At 40.4% G+C, this 17,173-nt stretch overlaps 1 protein-coding gene across 3 annotated transcripts in view; it reads left to right on the forward strand.

Moving 5' to 3' along the window:
• GRB10 (growth factor receptor bound protein 10) overlaps positions 1-17,173 on the forward strand; it is a 148,460-nt gene that overhangs the window by 38,817 nt on the left and 92,470 nt on the right. The gene's annotated exons all lie outside the window — the stretch shown is intronic.

Consider the following 17,173-nt stretch of genomic DNA (forward strand, 5'->3'; position numbering starts at 1 on the left):
TATGGCATATTATGAAGAATACATTTAAAAAAACCCAAACCTTTAAGTCAGTTCAGAGGTGTTAGGCCAAAATGCACAAGAAGTTTTCTTTTTTTTTTGTCTCTAGGCAGTTGTGTTGGCATAATGCATACTCTGGTTTTTTTTCTTTTGTTGTTATTTTGGGCATGACCTGTTTTTTGCCCTTTTTCATAGTGTGCTTACCACCCTAAGGATTCAGTTATTATTTTGAGCTCTACAGATACACAAGTAATTAAAGAGAGTATCATGCCACGTTGAAACCTTTTCTTTTTCCCTTTCTCCCAAGGAAAACACTACTGGTAGTGATTACTGCAGTCATGCTACTTATTTGAAAAGCAAAAAAAAAAAAAACAAAAAAACCAAAAAAAAACCCAACAAAAAACATACCAAATCCAGCAAAAAACAAACCAAATCCAAATCAACAACAAAAATCCCCAACAAACCTCTTTTAGGATTTATACGTCTGTTTCATAATATGCCAAGTTCTGATATTTTCCCCAACAGGAAACTTCAAAACAATTTAAAGACTAATGTTAGTATATGCTGAATTGTCAGTTGAATGCACCTGAATGTTTTTCCTGATAACAGGAAAAACCTAACCGTTCCTTTAAGTGCTTTTGCAGCTATAAAAATAGAATGGACTTTGAGAAATCTGGTGTCTTGAAAATCTGTTATGATACTTGGATCTCTGATTTTAAAAGACTGTGTGAATAGATGTGCCTGGACTTCATAATTTTGATGCGCTGTGAAATTGTGTTTCCAGTTCATTTAGAACATCATCTGATTCATGATAGGAAGCTGAGGGAGCGGAGAGCTACATAAGAGAAACTTGACATTGTAGGCAGTCATTTTTGAGCTGCAAATACTTTACTGGATGTCAGACTTTCTCATGAAAATAGTATCTTTAGTGGCTCATGAGCAGTAAGAATGTGAATCCACCTTGGTACTTCCCTTTGCTCTTACAAACCCTGTAGAAAATATGCTTTAGTCTAGGGCAGTCAACAGACTAGAAGTGTCAAAGCAACATGGGTGACTTAAGACAGTGGGAAAGTGACTCCTTGTTAAAATTATTTTTGATCATAGCTTACTGCATGTTAACTATCCTAAATGCTTGTAACTGGTTAAAGACTAGCTTTGGAAGCCCATTCACAACTACTGTGCCTTCTGTCAGAAGTGAAGTTCACATTATAAAACTCCTGAACATCTGTTTTTCCACCCCTACTAAATCTGACTTAGAAGCTTTCATCAGCTTGTCTTTCAAATTTGGCTACAGTGCCAGTATTGTGTTGGTAAAGGGCTGAAAGAAGGCTAAACTATATATGCTGTAGATTAGTGTGAAGAAGTATTCTATTTTTTTCTGTACATTTTCTGACTTAATATGAATGGAGGGCTATAGAGAACATTCCTCCAGAGTTCTCAAGGTTGGGACTGTAATGCTGTATCTTCAGTGTTTAGAATATATTGATGCATTGGAGTTTGGGATTATGTTCAAAGCAGACAGCAAGAGAAATGAGAACCTGGATAGGTGAATATGTACTACAGAATATATTTTAGGCCACCCTTCCTTTTTCTGTTTTGGGGTAGATGAGCAAGGTACACATCTTTGATTTTCTTACTGAGCTCTTTGTTTGTAATGCTTGCTGCTTTTAGAAGCTTTTGCGTCTTGTTTAAGAACCTTTTATAAAAAAACAAAAAAACCCAAAAAACCAACTTTCTCAGGAATTACCACATAAACTCAGTCACACTGAGTGCGTTCTCCTATAAACAATCTCTGGCTTTGTGGAAAAAATCAATACTACCTTTTAGTGGCTTTCAGGAGCCCTTTCCAAATTCTCGAACTCTTCAATAAAAATCCGGCAGTGAGAATTGGCAGTGTTTGTCTTCTGTTCCTGGAAATTCAGAACATAGTCCCAGAATTTCTCAGAAAAAAATGGGATGATTTACTGTGTTTCCGTTCTTTTGCAATCTGTAGTCACAACAGTATTTATGCACAGTGACTTGAACTGTTGGGGAAGATTTAGTTCTTTAACCCTTCGATGAATGAATTGTGCAAGTCTCAGTGACATAAAGAAAAAAAAGATTTTTTTTTTCTCAGATAAAACCTGGGCATGCGGAAATGTTCTGTTCATCTTCTGTTTTCTGCCTTTGTTGATTTTCTCAGAACCAAGATGCAGGCATGACTTTATTAATTATTAATAGAGTTTGTTTTCAGAGAGATGAATTCTTATTAGAGAAGGGACTTGTTCATGTCATACTCATAGTCCAACTTGACATAAAATGCACTAGAAGCACTTGGTCACAAAATAGGGAGAAAATGGAAATTGCCTTCTCCTACACACACAGAGCTGTGTTTTTCAGGATTGCTAATGGTACTCTTCTCCAGATAAATGAGCAGAGTATTGTGCATCGTGCTTGAGAAGCTTTGTGTGCTTCAAGAGCAGAGAAATAAATACCTAATAGAATTAATCAGAGGCTAGCTATTGAATAAAAACCTCTTTTTATAATGTCAGATTTGTGGATGTGAAGATGTACTGCTCATACTACAACAGTCACGTTTCTTTGCCTTCAGCAGGAGGGAAAACTTGGTACAAGTTCTCCAGGTTTTAGTGTAGCAGCTTTGATCCCTGTTTTCCATAAAATGTTACAATAATTTAGAAGACACCTTTGGAGGTTGCCAGGGGTTTTTTTAGGGGTTGTTTGCTTTGACTAGGTGTTCAGAGAGGGTTTCTGCCTTAGCAGAAGAAAAGGGAAGATACTTATATTTCTAATTCAGAGTTACTGTGGTGGATGCCATAAGCCTAAACCCTATGAAATCTAGCTGTCTCTCAAGCTATGATCTGGTTGCCATCACTGAAACTTGGTGCAGTGAATCCCATGACTGGAGAGTGGCTATTGATGGCTGCAGACTGTTCAGAAGGGACAGACTGGGAAGGAGAAGTGGAGGCATTGACCTCTATATCAGAAAATGGATAGTGTGAAGATCCATCTTTGAAGAGTAGCCACAAACAGATTGAAAGCTTGCGGGTCAGAATAAAAGACTGAGGCATCAAAAGGAACATTGTGGCTGGTGTACACTACAGGCAACCTGATCAAGGAGAGCTGACCGATGAAGCCTTCTTCCTGCAGCTATAAGATGCTTCACACTCGCAAGCTCTCATCCTGTTGGGGGACTTCAACCACTTTGACATATGCTGGAAAAGTAGCACAGCAAGCTGTAGGCAATCCAGCTAATAGAGATCCCCACACGAAGGGATGCAATACTGGACCTGATGATCACCAATACAAGTGAGTTCATTGGTGATGTCAAGATTAAAGGCAGCCTGGGCTGCACTGATCACGCACTAGTGGAGTTCGAGGTCCTGAGGGATATGGGACAAGGAATATAGTCAGGATCCTAGATTGCAGGAAAGCAAACTTGCAGCTCTTTAAAGAGTTAGTCAGTAGGAGCCCTTGGGGTACGTCCTCAGAGACAAGGGAGCAGGACAGAGATGGCAAATATTTAAGGATGCTTTCCATAAAGTGCAGGAGCACTTAGTCCACAGATGTAGGAAAGCAGGCCGGAAAGGGAAGAGACCAGCTTGACTGAGTTGAGACCTGCTGGTCAAACTGAAGACCAAGAGGGAACTGCACAGGCAGCGCAAGCAGGGACAGGGAACCTTGGAATAGTATAGGGTTGCTGCCTGATTATGTAGGGATGGGGTCGGAACCTGAACATATATAAGTCTATGGACCTGAGGAGGTGCATCGCAGAATCCTGAGGGAATTGGCTGACGTGGTTGCAAAGCCACTATCTGTAATATCTGAAAAGTCATAGCAGTCAGGAGAAGTCCCTGGTGACTGGAAGAAGGATAGCGTTGTGCCCATTTTTAAAAAGGGCAGAAAAGATGACCCTGGCAACTACCAACCTGTCAGCCTCACCTTTGTGCCTGGGAAGATCATGGAACAGATATTCCTGGAAGCTATGCTAAAGCACATGGAGAATGGGAAGGTGATTAGAGGGAACGAGCACAACTTCACCAGGGGCAAGTCGTGACTGACTAACCTAGTGGCTTTCTATGATGGGGTAACCGCAGCAGTGGACATGGGAAAACCAATGGATGTGTTCTATCTGGACTTCTGTAAAGCCTTTGAGATGGTCCCCAACAACATCCTTCTCTCTAAACTGGAGAGATATGGATTTGATGGGTGGACTGATTGGTGGATAAGAAATTCATTGGATGGTCACATTCAGAGAGTAGTAGTCAATGGCTAGATGACCAGATGGAAATCCGTGGCAAGTGGTGTCCCTCAGGGGTCTGTACTGGGACCAGTGCTGTTTAGTAACTTTGTCAATGATATAGACAGTGAGATTGAGTGCACCCTCAGCAGGTTTGCAGATGACACCACGTTGAGTGATGCAGTTGTCATGCCAGAAGGACAAGATGTCATCCAGAGGGACCTGGACAAGCTGCAGAAGTGGGCCTGTGTGAGTCTCATGAGATTCAACAAGGATAATAAGTTCAAGGTCCTACACCTGGGTTGTTCAGCCTGGAGAAGAGAAGGCTCTGAGGAGACATTATCGTGATCTTCCAGTACCTGAAGGGGGTGTATGAGAAAGCTGCGGAAGGACTTTTTACAAAGACTTGTAGTGACAGGATGAAGGGGAATGACTATAAATTGGAGAGGGGAAGATTTAGACAAGACATTAGGAAGGAATCTTTTGCAATCAGGGTGGTGAGGCACTGGAATAGGTTGCCCAGGGAAGTTGTGGCTGCCCTGTGCCTGGAGGTGTTCAAGGCCAGCTTAGATGGGGCCTTCAGCAGCCTGATCTAGTGGGAGGTGCCTCTGCCTATGGCCAGGGGGTTGGAGCTGGATGGTCTTTAAGGTCCCTTACAACCCAAACCATTCTAAGATTCTGTGTGACTTAGTCTTTTGTCTGCCAGTTTGGAATTGAACTGTCTGATACTCAGTTTTAATATAGATACACATACTGTTGTCTGTGGTTGTGTGAATAACATCTTCAGTCCTAAAAAATGCAGCATGAAAAAGAATCGGTTGCAGAATTTTTGTCCAAGTAAACTGAAAACCTGTGTGGAAAGGGCTGTGAAGAGCTATGTATTGGCACTCGATCTCCCCGACACTGTTTGAAAAAGCTCCCTTTATTTAGCTACTGACAACTGCTTATCAAGACTACGGAGATCTATTCTTTCTTAAGATTTTTTAAGTTTAAAGGTAAACAGTGGCTTTAACTTAGTCTCATTAGACTTAAATGTACAAGAATGCTACTTGAATAGATCATCTCAGAGTTCCTGTTTTTCATGCCGGCTGGGCAGTACGGATGGACCAGAGTGCACAAGCAGGCTTTCCAAGTCCTTGGGTATAGCTGAGTGAAGAAACACCAAAGGCATTATTGCATTGTGTCATCCTTCTACATATTGTATGAAGAAATGAAGCTGAAATGTTGCTACTGCCAATGCAGAAAGTCATCAGATTTGTGAAATATGGTGTTAGTCAACAGATATTTTGCTGAAGATGCTCTTGCTTTAACAGTTTACATGTATGTCGTGTAGAGGGTTGATGGACTGCAGCAGACATAAAGTACAAAGCAGTGAGAACGCTGGCGAATGCTTTTACAAGACGTGTTGCCTCCAATATGAAATTACAAAATCTGTCTCCCTGAGTGCAAACTGCAAATGCTTTTTACAGATAGAGTTGATGCTGTTTGGTAGTTTTTGTTGAAGAGTGACTGGAGATGGATTTCTATTTTTCTTGGAAAGAAATATGTTCAAAAATTGTCACAAAAGCAGTTGTTTTTACTCATATCGAACTAGAAGTGTGGTGCTTGCCTCTTTTAAGAGGCCATTGGAAGTGTTTGTGTTCCTACTAGCGCATTCATCACAATATTGTATATGAAGCAAAATAATATCAAATAAATTTGGGTCTCACACCATTATGCATTCTCACACTCTCTATTATGCATTAGGTTACAGTTTCACTTCTTATGAGAGATGCCTATTGTTTAGTCTTTCTGTTGTACTGGTTTACCTCTCTGCAATTGCATTTGAAAGCCTGTACTTAACTGTTTGCGCTGCTACTTTTGTATTCTAATTTACGCAGAAGCTGGTTGGCAAAGCATGAGGTTGTTTTTGGAGGTGAATATAAGCAAGAAATTTCAAATGGCTAGGTCCAAAATTATACAGGATTTTTCAACCCACCAAAAAAAAAAAAAAAGACTAAGCACTCTAATGGTCAGTCATACCATTTACTACTTACATTGTTACTAATAGTGGTGAGGGAACAAAGTAGATGTTGCAAATCAAATGAGGGCATAACAAGTAAAAAAGGTTAATTCTGCATCTTCCTGTTAATTGTTTCATGCTCATCCTTGGACAGTAGATTGAACCTCTGTTTTAGTCTTGCCATGTCATTAAATACAAGCTGTCTCCCTTGATTTAGCTCTAGTTTTCATACATGTTTAAATCTACAGTTTACTACAGTTTATTTAAGATAAAGATTGGGGGCAGGATCTTATGAATGTATATAAATACCTGAAAAGAGGATGCAAAGAGGACAGAGCCAGGCTCTTTTCAGTGGTGCCCAGTGACAGGACAAGAGGCAATAGGTACAAACTGAAACACAGGACGTTCCCTTGAACATTGGGCAATGCTATTTCACTGTGAGGGTGACTGAGAACTCGCGTTGATTGCCCAGAGGGGTGGTGGAATCTCCATCCTTGGAGATACTCGAAAGGCATCTGGACACAGTCCCAGGCAGCTGGCTGTAGGTGGCCCTGCTTCAGTAGACAAGTGGACCAGCTGATGCCAAGAGGTCCATTCCAAACCTCAATCATTCAGTGATCTCGTGAGTACCAAAGCAGTGGATCTCTCTAAGTTCTGACTTGTGTGTGACTTTTAAGATGCCACTTGCAGATAGTAAAAACGCCCACGTTGATAAAAACAAGCCATTTTCTGGTGTTCTCTCACAAAACTTCATGAGGCTATCCTGAAGTAATGGTAACTATCAGTTTAGCAGAATGTAGCACCGATCTAAATCCTGCATTTTGTTTTCTTATAAAGAAGATCCTTTCCAGAGTAGATATTTAACAAGCTGTTTACCAGCTGGTTATTTTGGACAACTACCAGTCTGAATGCTTTCATGTTAGTAACAGCTCTCGCTTGAGAGAAGCTGATGTACTAGTCCTAAGACAGCTTCATAATTCAGATGTCTGTGTAAATGTAAGAGAATAGTAGCTTGAAATTTAGGAGAATGGAAGTGTGTTTGTTTTTTCTTAAATTGGAATTGGCTTTGTTACAGTCAACTGGAATTACGTGCGTGATAGGTTGGGGGAGTATTTTTAATGGATCTCCCTCCTACAGATGTTCTGTGCTCTACATATGAGTAAATAATAACCACTGGAGAAGATTTTTTTTTTTTCCCTAAGAGGATGATAAAATTGCTATGTATTTGGAACTGTCACTTTTCAAGAAAGTGCTGTGGCTCAGATAATTCTTAGTGTTGATGTCCATGCCAGTTGGCTCAGCCAGGCCTTTTCTATCCTTGGAAGAGACCAAAGATACAATGTTGTCTTCTGCTTGAGTATTTCCAAGAAACGTATCTAGATACAGATCTGGCTAAAATTTATGCCCAGTAGATTTTCTTGCCTTACACAGCATAAAGGGAGACTGATCAAAGTAAGGACGGCATTTCATAAGCACTTAGGATTTCCTCTTTTTTATAAGTTTAAAAAGGAGTTGGGGAAACCCCAAACAACCCCACAACCAAAATGCCATGATTCTGTATGAAGTTGTTTAAGTGTCATCAACTCTGAGAGTTATGATGTTTCTAAAAAGAAACTGGATATAGTTTCTTTCATATAACGTAGTGTCTCATAGCAGAGATAATTTACTTTCTACACTCGCAGACCATCTGAACTGAAGTTGGTGATGCAAATGAGAATGGATAGCCTAAACTCACCACTAGCTGGGTGGTGGATGTGCTGCTTACATTTATCCCTATTCATGCAAAATATCAAGTCTACCTTGCATTAGCTATGACTGAAAGGAGTCTTTACCTGCTTCTTTTATGTCCTGTAAGATTTTTTTGTTTGGTTTCTAATATAATGCAATCTGAAAAATTTTCCCTAGGTTCCCACCAAACTCTGCTACTTTTCAGATGTATCTTTCATTCCTAGAGTCACAGGTACATTTGCTGCATGGAGGTGTGGGATTGGAGAGTACAGCGGAGAACAAAGATTTATTTTTTTCTTTAAGGATTGGCTTTGCTTTTTCAGGATGGAATTTTACCAAATTGATCGGCTTTCAGGAATCCTTAATGTAGCAAGGGCCAGATTATTGGTATTAATGCCCTTTTATGCTAGATAGTATTGATATTTTAATCTGAGGCATTAAGATAGGGTGTTTTTCTTTCTGGTTTTGAAAGAATAAGAAGCTATCAAAGGTAGAACACAAATGCCCAGCAAAGCTCTCAGGCTTTACTGCTATTTTAAGATAGCTTTGGCTTGTGTACTAGTAAGACCAGTGTGCATATTTGAAATTCTAGCCTCTACAATGAAAAGACAAGCCCTCAGAAAGAGCCAGTGGTTTTGGAGCATGCTTGTCCCTTGCAAGCTGAACATTACACAATGACTTAAGACTCTACAACACACTGGCTGTGGCTCTTGATGTCTTACACACTGGCTCCATTTTTTGACATAATTTTGGCAAGTAGGGGAACCTGGCAGTCCTTCATGCTAGAGGCCGAAGCTCTAATAAAGCGCTTTAGTTATTAGCACAAGTAAATAGTTGTCCATTTGTGCTTCATTAATGCATATTAGTCATACAGTAAATACTGTCATGCTGGCAAGTTCCCCAGAATACTGAATGCTTCAGCACGGTTCAGGATGGGGGTTTCTGACAAAGTGGTGTTGGCACCTTTCTTGAAGAAGTTCTTGAAGCTATTAGTATAGGAGAGTGACAGACCATTATTTCAGGTCATGTGGGTTTTTGTAAAACTGATACTTAAGTGGAGGCAAAGAAGTATTTTTGCTGAATTTTGGGCTGTTGCAGTAGGTCCTTCTCAAGTTTGGAGTTAACTTTTCTACAGCGTTCAGCTGTATCTCAGGGAGATTGCATTGGGCTGCAGAGAGTTCCAAGTTAAGTGCTTACTTCTCTAATAAAAGTCATTAGATATTCTGAAATTCCAGAAGACTGTCCTATATTGTAAAATTTTAACTATATAATTGAAGAACCTAGCATGTGCCACTCTATGAGGAAGTCAAAAGGTGCCACAGTGATCCATGAGCTGTGTGTTTTGGTTTCTTGAGACATATAAGTGGTAATGTCAGGTATGACTCGTTCTTTGGAACAGCTAGCATAGATTTTTTTTTTTTTTGTCCTTTCTGTGACTGGTAATGACTTCCAGGAGGACATGTTCCATAGTTTTCCAAGAAACTGGGCAAAACTGATCAGCTTCTGTTTCCTCATATCCTCATCCTTGCCTGTTTTGAGAATCAGTGTGATTTTTGCCTCTGCAGTCATCAGAATCCTCCTCTGATCAGTGACATTTTTTTGGAGATAAGGAGGAGCAGCCTCGCAACAGTATTGGCCAGCTTCCTTAGCACCTTCTAACACATCCCATCTGGTCCCCGGGAGCTGGTCCAGTTAGCTTTTGTGATCTGTAACCTTCCTTTGCTGTGAGTAATGGTTCAGTCCCCTAGATAGCTGATACTACACTCAAAGAACTGGGAGATGTGAGGATGAACTTTACTAGGAAAAACAGAGGCAAAGAAGCTTTTGTGTCCGTTGCTGGTGGTTCCTGTGCACAACTGAGCATTAACAAGACCAATATTAGCAATCTTTTTACCACTGATTATCTACAGAAGCATTCTTTGTTCTTAAATCCTTTGTTTGCTCCAAATCTTCTGCTTGGGCAGTAGCTCTGTAGTAGTGTTGTTTCTGTGTAACCCCTTCTTGCTTCAAACTGCTTTGCATTTCTGTATTTGAGCGGAGGGCATGAGTTGCTTCTCCATTCACTCTGTCTTTCTAGCATTCCTCTTTGACTTTCTGCGTGCCAAATGCACCGTTCTTGAGCTTTGAGGAGGCTGTCCTGGGAGATCAGCTTATCCTGAGCCACTTGGTCCTTCAGAGCAGTCTCCTATGGGAACCTGGCAAGCAAATTCTTAGGCAAGCCGAAAATCTGCTTTCCTGCAGTCTAGAACTGTAATTCAACTAGTAGTCTTGCTTCCTGTGCTAGCCCTTGTTCTCTTCATCTCAGCAAGACATCGGGCTGTCATCAGCCTCTACCTCCCCAGCTGGTTCTTTGTCCATCAGTTGGCTTTGCTAGCTTGCTGGTCAAGTAGGCTGCTTCCCTGGTTGCGTCACTGATCACTTGGGATGTGAGGTTACTTTCAAACCACTCTGGAAATCCTTGTAGCATTCAGTGCTGGCTAAAGGTGGAACTGCAGTGTTTGCTCATGTGTGGGTAAAAAATGTGATATAGCTCAATTTTCTTCAGTTTCTCCCTGTCCCATGCATCTGGGTGCAAAAATGCACTTGTTTGGCAGGCAAGACACAAGATGAGCTTTCATCTTCTTTAGGATGATGGATGCCTCTTCTGGAAACAGATATTGAAGTGGAAAATGAGGGACTTGATAGTGTGACAGAAGCAAAGGAGAGAACCTAGGTGTGCTAGCCAATGGTCCTGGTGTTTCCTGGTCCACCTCTGTCCTTTGTAGCTTCCCAGCTAAGCTATTGGTACTTAGTCTCCTGTCATGGCACATTCCTACCTTCCATGAATGCTAACTCTCTCTGGCAGGGTTTCCATCTAAGTGGACTGTTGCCCATGCTGCCTTTTCTGAGGACCCACAGCCAGACATATCACCCCAGAACCATCCCAGGGGCAGTGTGGGGAAGCTCCTCCTTGATAAGTGACTAGTGAACTTCTGCCATCAGGTCTGATAGGTGCTGGCCATCCCTTCATTTTGAGTGCCCCTGGCTCCAAGTCATTTGGTGGGGATGGACAAGAGGGGCTAGAAGTCCTGGCCAGACATTCCTCTTTCTTCTTCACTGAGGGCCTGTCACAGAAGAGATGCTGCTCCCGTGCCTGGAGTGTGAAGAGGTAGTGCAGGTCAGGAAGTAAGTGCTGACATGAGCCTTGACATGCATGAACTGTTTTATTGATTGTAGGGGGACTATGCCTAGTCTGGCAAGGCTGATATCTCTCTTTTCTGCCTGTGGGTTTTCTGTCTTTTCCACCCCTCTGATGGAGTCTTGAGCTGCCCAGGATTTCCTTAAGCGCTCATATGTAGGCTTATGGAGAGCAGTGCCTGGGGGAGATTTGGAGAAGACATCTTGACCCTCCTGGAAGGAGATCTTCTACCTCTTTCTGGAGGACATCCTGACAAAGATGGCATCAGGAGACAATGAGTGTACTTGTCCACCTCCATGAGCTCTTTTTTCCACAGTCCTTCTGTGTGCTTTTGTCCTGTTCCCTCTCTGCATGGGCTCCTTCTTCCAGAGCCTTTTTCTTGGCCTTATCTTTCCTTGACTAGGAGGGAAGCAGGAACCCTTTTGCAAGCCAAGAGTAGTTGCTATGGTTGCACTGCCATGACTGCTTGTCATGACTTGTCGGAAAGATTTCTGCAGAAGGTAACTCTAGAGTCATGTTACATACTCATTCTTCAGTGTTTCACATGCATTTGTACTTGTTTAGGTAACTTCATTTGCTTGATGTGTTAAATCTCTAGAATGTAGCAGGTACTCATTTTTTAAAGCAACTTAGAGCATATTTACTCACCCACACAAGCACACTCAATTTATGTGATTTTTTTTTTCTTTTGAAATTTATGGCAGACTCAGAATTTTTAAAACCATATATTAACATTGACATTTGAGGTAGTCACCTTAAGCCTCTTAAGGTTGGAGGCACTTCTAGAGCCTGTTCTCTATGGTGAATACAAGTTAAGACTTCTGAGTGCCCATTTCTCTACTTCTATCTATAAAGAATTATAGGGCAGTGTATTGTAAGTTTGATGGGAAGAATGCCTTCCTACATGCATGCTGGTGAAACTTCTGCATGAAATATTTTTTCTCACATGAACAAATTATTAACCAAGTGTGCTAAAGATGTTCTGAAAGACACATCTCTTTTGCAGTCTTGTTTTTTCTTCTGGAATCCTTTATGTCCTCAAAATTCTGACAAACTGCTGGCTGTTGAATATAAATTGGCTTGATGATTTAGTTGCAAACCATAACTGCTATGCTGTATGAGAGCAGGTTGGAAAAATAGTTTTCTGACAGTGCATGATTTGCCCTGTAGATTAAAATAAACTCAAATCCACAAGACCTAAAGCTTCTCATTGACTGTCCCACTAGCATCTTCTGGGGCAGGAATATTGATACAATACCATGCATTATTAGGATGTAAGATTGCACATGTGCTATCAGTATTGTGGTGGTGTGCTAATGAACTCTCAGGTAATTTGCCACAGTTAACTTGCCTGTTTTAGCTAGATATATAAAGTTATTCAGTTCAACTGTATTCAGAAGGTGGCTTGTTCCTCTCACCCACAGCTTGCTTCTGAAGCCTAGTTGAAAGTTTTTGTCTTTTCTTCCTCATCCTCTGATTCCTTTTTTTGATCTCTGGTTTGACTTTAATCTCAGCAGGAGTCTTTTCAACTACTTTTATTCCATAGATCTGCATTTTTGGGTTAGAAAGAATAGCTCAAAACTAGAGGAAACAGTATAACAATATAATGATTGTGCTGTAAAAGTTACCGTTCTTGCACCCCAGAGTTAATCCCCATCTCAGTAGCTACTCATGTGCAACCTCCTATCCTCTTCAGCTGCAAAGTAAACAAGTCGCATGTTTCTTCCTCCTCCATCCCCCATCTTCAGCAGTGGTTTCAGGGAAGAGAAAATAAGAAAAAGGTGTTTTAAAGCCACCTTAATACTGACAGAATGGCAGGTCGTCTGATTTCATCCTGTCTTCCTTGGAGTGAAGAGGAGAAATCCATTTGCAGAAATATTCTCATGGTTATTAGCTGTAGTGTTTCAGCATTGCTAAAGCCAACACGATCAAATGCTGCACCCATGGCAGTATTATAACTGTGGGATTTCTTGAACTTTTCTGCTGTTTGACCAGCTTTGCAATGTCTTTGCCATCTTGGTAATTTTTGGCACATCAGACCTTCCTCCAGTAGCATACTGGTAGTTAAGAAAACACTTTGATCTTTTGAGGCCTTAAAATAGCCCAATATTCAGAGGATTTGTGCAGAATTAAAGCAGTTGTTGCTTTAACTGTGTTAAATCATTGCACTGTATGTTGTGGCGTGCCATGGGTAACTTTGGATGTGTCCAGTAGGTGTTAGCAAAAAGTGAGGACAAGCTGTGCAAAGCTAGCAGTCGCTTGACACACTTATGCTCTAATAACTAGTTATAAAACCAAACGAAAACCTTCCAAGCATGAAGAAGTGATAGAGATACTTGTTTTTTGCAGGAGGGTTTTTTACATGTACCAGTTGGTGTAAAAATTAAAGATTTATCCTTAGTATTGGGTTTTCCTGGACCAGCTTGCAACTTTGCATGTAATCTGTTGCTGTTTAAATGCAAATTGATGAGCTTTTGCAAATTTTCTCCTTTGGAGAATGTTAAGTCAATAAAAATTTTCTGATAAAGTCATCTTCTTGATGTAGGATAACTGGTAGAGCAATCTGCAATTAGTGTAACAATTAAGTGTATTTCATATAGTACCTAGATTTTTGAAGGTCAGACAGAGACAGGTAAAGTATCCAGAGCACTGGGAGAAGTTTTGAGGCTACAAAGTACCATTGAGCTGCTTGGATTTTACTATAGTTGAACTATTTACTACTTTTTCATATTCTGGTAAGATCTCTCAATATGTAGAAAATACTGTGGGTTTCTTTGATTTTGAGAAATAAGGATAAGACACTGACACACTGAAATATCCAGGATGATCCTTGCTGTTAGCCTTAGCTTAATGTTTGTTTTGTTTTCATTCTAGCTGTTGTGAATTAACAATTTGTATATAAGCAACACTGCGGCATAGTTTGTATGTCCAGCTGTTGCTAACGCTTTGGGGTAGTGACTTCATGAAGTCTTAATAGAGCATCACTGTTGTTTGGCTGGCTTTTTTTTACGAAAACTGTTGAACATCGGTGTAAAAGGTGTGATGATGTGACTCTTAAAACTGTGAAGGTCAAACAAGGTTCAAACGTGGTGAAAGAAAGAAATGCAGAAATACAGAAATGGTGTTTGGTTGGTAGTAGCTGGAGTGTGGGGTTTTTGGTTTGTTTTCTGAGGGATTGAAAAGTAAATTATTACTGCAATGTAAGGAGTACGCAAGAACGTGTTTCTTTCAAGTAGCCATCTATTGTAGAATATTTCTTACATGGCATCATTTTATTTGCATAAATTAAATTACTGACTTGCTCTGAGAGGGTGGAACCCTGCCATTGGGTTAGGGGAGGGCATGATGGTCTCTTCCACTATTCCAGTACAAGATCTGCTGCTGAATTGTTAATCAAGGTGTGTGTGATTTTTGTGGGTTTGTTTGGCTTCTTTTTTTTCTTTCTTTTTTTTTTTTTTTTTAATAGGTTATGGAGCTGTCAACTGAGTTGTATAAACCTTTACCGCATATCTGAAGTTCTTGAACTTGCTGTTCTGGAGATGTGTGAAGCATTAGTTCTATATCTGAATGACGGTAGCTCACCTGAACTACAGACCTCCTTGTCTGAGGTGGGCAATTAGTTCTGGGGCAGAGTGCCCCATATAACAGCTGAAGGATTCTTTATCTAATCAGAAAGGTGTGTGATGTGTGTAACTAGGATCATGGGTTTGATCAGATGGGAAAGCCATTTCTAGACCTAGTTAATTACTTATCTAGTGCCAAGGATCACTCTTCAGGGAAGAAGGGGAGGGGTATCAAGCACACCCTAAATTGCAGCAATTGAGCAAATTGGCTAGGAAGTGGAGAGATAAGGTCAGTATTGCTGATAGTTGAGGCAGCTAAGCATAGCAAAATATACTTGTATATGAAGTTCAACTTGACACTTGAAATTTGTCAGGTTTTCAGTTTGAAGATCTTTAGAACAGTTTCATTAGCAATCTGAGAGTTACTTTGCTCACTGATGTCTGGTGAATTTTAATGGTCTGTGTGAGCATAGAGGCTCTTGCAGTGCTAGAGGTTTGTCATTTATCAGCTGTGAGGGCTCTGAAGAATCATCTTCACTATCAACCTGTTCAAACCCTCAGTTGGAACCTGAATCATTGAGAAGACAAAAGTGGCACTGCCTTTAAGAAAGCAGACCTACATTCACATGGCATAAATTCCTTTGCTGTGTTAGACACTCTCATTCCTTTGTTAGAGTTTCAGCAGGGATGCCTAGCTATAAGGGTGCATGCACCTCAATGTAATTCAGGTTATCTGGCAGGGGTTGCTGCTTCCCAAAGCATAAAGATTTTAATATCTGTACTTAAAGAGGATGCATTTACATGGATGTTGTGGCTCCTGCAACCTAGGTATCATCTTCATTCTCTGTGTTCTCCTGTGGCCTGAGACACACTAATGTGTTGCTACAGTGCCACATCGCAGAGTCCACCTGGTCATCCTTTCAAGCGTTGAGCCTTGCAAGGTTAATGCAGGGCACCATTAGCCTGCACTGGAACGGACTGTCCAAGGCACTTCACAGAATGTCTCCCTTCCGCTTGGTGCAAGAGCGCTGTCAAAACCTGACCTCCAAAGCCAGTCTTCTTGGAAGCAGCTGGCCAGCAGTGCTGTTATGATAACCAGAGTTTTTGATGCCAAGTAGAACAGACGAGCCACCTTGTATTTCACAAGTCTGATGAGTATGGAGAGGGCAGTGAGTTGGAAAGGATCAGATACCCTATGCCTTCTTTCTGTGTGTTACAGCTTTCCTGAAAGAACATTTGAAGTTTTTTTTTTAATTTTATTTTTTTTTAAATGCAAGCTACAGTAAACCAAATCTTGAAGGCATTCGCTTAGAATGGACAGATGTGTTAGCAGGTGCAGGGTATGCTGAAATTTTCTGTAGCACTGGGGTGCAAATATTCCCATTATGTTTTTTTTCATCTTTCTGATGATGAAGGAATAGTCTGACCATGCACTTCAGAAACTTGGACAAGACATAGAAAGTGACTCTGCTAAGGATTCTTGAATAGGCTGAAGTTTTTATGAGCAACAGCGCATCATTGAGTTACATTAATCCCCTAGATTGTGTGAGTACTGTCAGGTAACAAATAGGGATAACTAGGTTTGTTAGAGCCTTGCTGTGCTTTTTACTTAATTTAAGTGGTATAGTCTATTAAACGGCAATTCTTTAAGAAAGTTATGTGAAAACTTACTGAAAAGGCTTCAAAAAAAAAAGAGGAATATGACATATTACTTCAGTTTACTTTGTGCTTTCTCAGGGTAACAAGCTCATTTTTTCCATTTGATTTCTAATTGGTCAATACAATTCTCTCCCCCCAGAAAGTTATTTTTCAGGGACATTATTGGTTGAGTCAATATTGACCAAAATGAAAGAGCTTGGAACGTGCAGTAAATTAGGGTTTTGGTAGCTTTATCAGTGACAATCCCTCACCAGTGAGAGTGACTTCTTTTAGGAAAGGCAAACTTACAGTTAAATACAAGCTGAAGATACATTGTCAGGGTCTATGGTTACCAGCAGGTGAAACAGAATAAACTTGTAGTTTTTAATGTGAAGTATTTCCTAATATAATCTTCAATTATTCAGTGGTGTTTTGTTAGAAATAAAAAGGACCCTGGTTTGTTTTTAAAAAAAGGAGCAAAAAGACGTTTTATCAGAAAGTAGCTTCATTTTTGTAAGTGCTTTCTAGCTGAAGACAGCTCTAAGAAGTGATAGCTTTCACAGAGAACCTTGTACATTTATTTCTTTTCTGTATTTCAAGACTTAATTTTAGCTGTAAACTATGTAAACTGTCTCTTAACAGCCGCAGTGGTTTTAGTCTCATTAAAAATAGAACAAAGCATTTAGCATTTCTAAGCCTGTCACTTGGATTCCCTCCTTGCTAGTTGATTAAAAGACAGCAACCATGATGCACTGAATTTTCTTCTACCATAATAAATAGCAGTCTGGTCCAAGAAGTGCACACTGTGGGATATACTATGCATTTTCACT

This window comes from Phaenicophaeus curvirostris, chromosome 3 (assembly GCF_032191515.1).
Source record: "Phaenicophaeus curvirostris isolate KB17595 chromosome 3, BPBGC_Pcur_1.0, whole genome shotgun sequence".
NCBI classification, from domain to species: domain Eukaryota; kingdom Metazoa; phylum Chordata; class Aves; order Cuculiformes; family Cuculidae; genus Phaenicophaeus; species Phaenicophaeus curvirostris.